The sequence below is a fragment of the Rhinopithecus bieti genome, unplaced genomic scaffold, assembly GCF_001698545.2.
Source record: "Rhinopithecus bieti isolate Rb0 unplaced genomic scaffold, ASM169854v2 scaffold_7438, whole genome shotgun sequence".
NCBI lineage: Eukaryota > Metazoa > Chordata > Mammalia > Primates > Cercopithecidae > Rhinopithecus > Rhinopithecus bieti.
This window is the reverse complement of record NW_016805589.1, coordinates 1,326,313-1,331,929: the sequence shown is the minus strand read 5'-3', so window position 1 is coordinate 1,331,929 and position 5,617 is coordinate 1,326,313. Positions and strand designations below refer to the sequence as shown.

General features: G+C 42.4%; 1 protein-coding gene across 1 annotated transcript in view; it reads right to left on the bottom strand.

Moving 5' to 3' along the window:
• The window catches only part of RNF14 (ring finger protein 14), a 24,109-nt gene extending 23,416 nt beyond the window's left edge, over nt 1-693 (bottom strand). The window contains exon 1 of the mRNA XM_017872952.1: nt 611-693. The gene's annotated coding sequence lies outside the window, so the exon portion shown is untranslated. The remainder of the gene's footprint in view (nt 1-610) is intronic.
• Nucleotides 694-5,617: the final 4,924 nt, after the last annotated feature.

Sequence of the window (5,617 nt, the reverse complement as noted above, 5' to 3'; positions counted from 1 at the left end):
AAGAATGATACAATGGACTTTGGGGACTTAGGGGGAAGGATGAGAGGGGGACGAAGGATAAAAGACTACAAATAGGGTGCAGTGTATCCTACTCAAGTGATGAGTGCACCGAAATCTCACAAATCACCATTAAAGAACTTACTCATGTAACCAAATACCACCTGTACCCCAATAACTTATGGAAAAATTAAAATAAAAAAGAAGTGCCCTGCTCTTGATTTGATGCTGTGCTGTCACCCTCTTGAAATTCTTGATAATTTTGAATGGGAGGCTGCATTTTATTTTGCCCTGGGCTTTGTAAATTATGTAGTTGGTCTTATACCCAGGAGAGAGAAAAAACCAAGTGAGTAAATCGGGGCACCCAAGAGATTACCTGGCTGCCACAGACAGAACCTTGAAATACAAATAATCGCTTCTAATTTTCTGTACTATAAATCTAGATTGCCACAAAACAGAAACCAAAATACCCTTCTAATAGATACCAAAACCAGAGACATATCTCTGAAAAATGCAAAGGAAGGAAGAAGAATCTCCAAAGCCATTCATTAGTATCATTATTCATGTTTAGCCAAAGGAATAAGACCAAGAGCAAAAAGCACAGCAACTCTACCTCAGAGTGCTCAGAGATGGGAGACCAGAGACCTCTTAGATGCAAAAAGTGAGGGAGCCCATGCACCTACCAGCTTGGGAAATTCTCACAAAGTCAGAGCAGGAGGTGAATTGTGACATCATGTCATGACCTTGTGTCAGAGGTCAGAGGACAGAGAGAACAGAAAGAGAATTTCAAAGCAGGGTTAATAATTGACTGAATGTTTAAAGTGAACTAAAGATTCAGAGTCAATTTTGAGGACAAGACTGGGTAAAGAGAGCCTCCTAATAAGTTTTGTTTTTGACTCTAGAAAAATAACAGACCTTTGTGTCTTTGGTCTCAGGTGCCTGGTTAGTCTTTTAAATGGCATTCTCCCCGTGTGCCTAGCCCTCCGCAGTGCTAAATATTTCATGTACATTCTTTCATTTAAATGCCCAGGACCCTATGACTTAGGTAATTTCATGTGCCTACTTGACAGAAGAGAAAATTGAGGCACTAAGACTTGTTTTTTTTAATAAAGCCTTTTATATTTACACAATTACTATTTATGACATTTTATTTATTTATTTTAGTATAAAAAGCTGTAATAAAAGACAGCAATGTCATAAAGTTGAAGTCAGATGTATTATACTTTGGGGTTTTGTTTTGTTTTGTTTTTGAGACTGAGTCTCACTCTGTCACCCAGGCTAGAGTACAGTGGCACAGTCTCAGCTCACTGCAACCTTTGCCTCCCGGTAGAGGGTTCAAGTGATTCTCTTGCCTCAGCCTTCCAAGTAGCTGGGATTATAGGTGCACACCACCACATGTGGCTAATTTTTGTATTTTTAGTAGAGGTGGGGTTTCACCATGTTGCCCAGGCTGGTCTTGAACTCCTGGGCTCAAGTAATCCACCCGCTTTGGCCTCCCAAAGTGCTGGGACTACAGATGTGAGCCACCATGCCTGGGCTACTTTTTTTTTTTTTTAACTTTTAAGTTCATGGATACATGTGCAGGTTTGTTATGTAGGTAAACTCACGTCACAGGGGAGTTTTGTACAGATTATTTCATCACCCAGTGACAAAATATTAAGTCTAGTACTTATTATTCTTCCTGATCCTCTCCCTCCTCTCATCCTCTACCCTCTAGTAGGCCCCAGTGTCTGCTGTTCCCCTCTTTGTGACCATGTGTTCTCATCATTTAGCTTCCACTTAAAGTAAGAATATGTGGTATTTGGTTTTCTGTTCCTGTGCTAATTTACTAAAGATGATGGAGGCACTAAGGTTTGGCCAGTATCACACAGTGGTGGAGCCAGGGTTAGAGCCAATTCCTCATCAGTCTGACTCTCTCCAGGAGCCTATAAGAAAATTAGGAGTTTTTGTAACAAACGCACAGAGAGTAAAATAGTTCTGGCCTTAAGAACTAAACGGTAAGACCCTAGGGAAGTTAGGATTCGAGTTTATGACTTAAGGATAGGTGAGAATGAGAACACAGATGGAGAAAGAGACCCAACTCCACCACCTGTCCCCGGGGACACTGGATGATGACAGAGCCTAGGGAGAGGAGAGGTTGCAGTGTGCAACTTAGACCAGACGTGGGGACCCAGGTCATGGAGTGGAGAGTAGGAGTGAATCACAAACTATGGCTTGTCACTATAGGGATTAGCAGACCTGACGGTGCCTGCATTTGTTCCCATCCATCACTGGCATCTGGTGACTGTGCAGAAACTTTGCTGAACTCATCCCACCATCCCAGGGGGGACTGCCTCCTTTTCCATGGCCACCACTCACAAGCAATCCTGTAACAAGCCCTTGAACATAGAGGGGCAGCAGTGTGGAGAGGAAAACCCTGCCCAACTCTTGGATGAAACTGAGCAGTAATGAGCCCTACCCCAGTACAGAAGTATCCCTGAATTCTTGCTGGTCTCTTGTCATTGTGTATTTGCTCATCATGTAGATCTTAAAAGTCTACTATCATGTGGGAATCTGAAACACTGTGTTTAAAAAAATAGAGAGAGGTTTCAGGCCAGGCGTGGTGGCTCACGCCTGTTATCCCAGCACTTTGGGAGGCCAAAGTAGGCAGATCACCTGAGATCAGGAGTTTGAGACCAGCCTGGCCAACGTGGTGAAATCCCACCTCTACTAAAAAAAAAAAAAAAAAAAAAAAAAAAAAAAAAAAAAAATTAGCCAGGCATGGTGGCAGGCGCCTGTAATCCCAGCTACTCGGGAGGCTGAGGCAGCAGAATCACTTGAACCCAAGAGGCAGAGGTTGTAGTGAGCCCAGATCGCACCATTGCACTCCAGCCTGGGTGACAGAGTGAGATTCTGTCTCAAAGAATAAACCAAATTTTTTTTAAAAAAATAGAGGCTTCGGGCTGGGCGCGGTGGCTCAAGCCTGTAATCCCAGCACTTTGGGAGGCCGAGACGGGCGGATCACGAGGTCAGGAGATCGAGACCATCCTGGCTAACACGGTGAAACCTTGTCTCTGCTAAAAAATACAAAAACTAGCCGGGCGAGGTGGCGGGCACCTGTAGTCCCAGCTACTCGGGAGGCTCAGGCAGGAGAATGGCGGGAACCAGGGAGGCGGAGCTTGCAGTGAGCTGAGATCCGGCCACTGCACTCCAGCCCGGGGGACAGAGCCAGACTCTGTCTCAAAAAAAAAAAAAAAAAATAGAGGCTTCATCCTAAAAAACTGGAAGTGCCTACACTAGAAGCACAATTATAAATAACGCTTAAAGTGCTGCTTATGTCCCAGGTCCCACTCTAAGTGCTGTACGTTAACTAAGCTAAACCTGACATCAACCCTATAACATAGCACCGTCATCATCATCATCATTCCTATTTTAAAGCTAAGGAAACTGATCATAGATAAGTTAATTGACTTGCCATTGTCACACAGATGGTAAATTACAGAGCCAATCCCTGAACCCAGGCAATTGGTGCCCTGGGCCCACATCATTAACCCCATTGCTATGCTTAGACCAAGTCAATACTTGGCTCAAGGAAAGTGGTCAGCTGGGTCTATAAGGAGAAATAGCCAGATTACCTGTGTAACCAGCTTCCCTGGCCAGTGCAACCTAAACAATAACTCAGGTCAGGTCAGCCTAGAGTTATATAAAGACAGACTGCTACAAGGGCTTGAGGTGGCTGACAGTATAAAATGTTTTCTGTGCTTCTGATACAAGGTAAAATTTGATTTACAATAATAGGCACAGAATGATCATGTTTATACTCGCAACCTGGCATTTTATTATTATTCCCCTGAATAACAGTGAAAAGAGTTTTGTAACCCCAAGGTAACATGGCTCTGTAAGGAGGAAAGAGGGGTGAGATTTAGCAGCAGCTGCCATCATAAATCAGTGTGCGGCTGTTTCTCTCAGAGCTCTAGGCTCAACTCCTGGCTGTCATAAACTTATAAAGGGAAGCCCCATGAGAATTTATGTAACGATGGGAAGACTCATTTTCCTTGCTGCAAGAGCCTTTCTGAAGCAAGGAGAGAATTAGGCCGATTAGATTCTATATGAAGAAAAAACCCAAGCCAATGGTTTAGAGGAAGGGAAGATGTGGGTCAACTTGAGCTACTTCCCTTGCCAAAAAAATGACCTTGTAAATAGAGAGGAACATGCTGAATTCCTCCAAATAAATGAGTGACTGGATGACCAAATGATTTAATAAATGAGTGTAATCTAGGCTTCCTCCAGGGTGGTTCTTTCTGTGTAAAACAGTTCGATCTTGGAGTCACCCAGCAATGCCGAATACATAACAAGGCCAATCAACAGAGTTTGCTTCTGAATATTCATGCACAGATGATGTTCTCAGTCAATATGTTTGATTTTTTTTCTGTTTACTAATAGATTTTCAAATTCACTGTGTAAACCAAAATTCTTTTAAAAAAAGGAGCTTGTGTTGAAAGCATACATTATTTCTGGGCAGAGTTGTCAGATTAAAATCTTTATACTAAAAATTATTCATTGTTTATCTGAAATTCTAATTTAACCGGGCACTCTGTATTTTTATTTACTAAATCTGGCAACCCCTTTCTGGACCAATAACCCTACATAGAGACGTGAACAGATGATAGCTTCTAAGGGACATGCCTGCATCTGGGAGTTAGAAGGAAGGAAAACGAAAGAAGGAGCCAGAGAGGCAGATAGTGGAGTCTGCAGAAATATGGAGAGAGAACCAGGTGAGCATGGAGCTCTATTGAATAGTGACACACATGTCGGGGAGAGGTGGGGACCATGACGATGTTGGGTTAAGAAAGGCCTGATCGCTATGGAGTTTGGCCTTTGAAAGGGGGGATGGTGCTTCTGAGAAGTTCTAATGAGTGGTTCTTGATGAAGTTGGGGTGGAGATAAGGATGCATGTTGGAATCAGTCAGAATATATCAAAATTGAAATTTATGTACCAGAAGTAGTGCCCTTCCTCTCGAGGGGTGGGGAGAAAGACATGTGTGTGTAACTTTTATCAACCCAGAACTCAAGTGGTCAAGTTTTGGGTCCATGTTATGGTTACTAAAGTACAAAATAAATTTGGAAAAGAGCATATAAATCTTTTCTTGTATTTTTCTTGAAAATCACGAAGGAGGTCTATAATTTGCAATAATGAATTCAAAAGTCCTTCTCATCTTCATTTTACCTCCTTCACAGCCTCTGCTGTTGTCTGCTGTACTGCTCTCCACAATTTTCTCAAATTGCAGAAATCCCCCTCCTCCCGTCTATTTATTTTTATCACATAAATCAACTTAGCCTCTCTTTCCAGCAAAAAGGTCCAATCAACTTCCCCAACCCTGTCCCAAATGAAGGGTGCGGAACTGAGCTGGCAATTACAGACTATTCTTTGGCAATATTCTGGGAAAGGGAAAAGTACGAATTTTCTTGCCCTGTCCCTGGTATTTTGTAAAGCTTTCCAAGTGACTTTGATATCTGGACCCCTTTGAGAACTGCTGCTCTTAACCAAGACATAAATCTTTTTCATTTCTTGAAAGGTCCTATTTCTTGACAAATTTCTCCCTGCAAAGTGCATTCTTTTTTTTTTTTTTTTTTTTTTTTT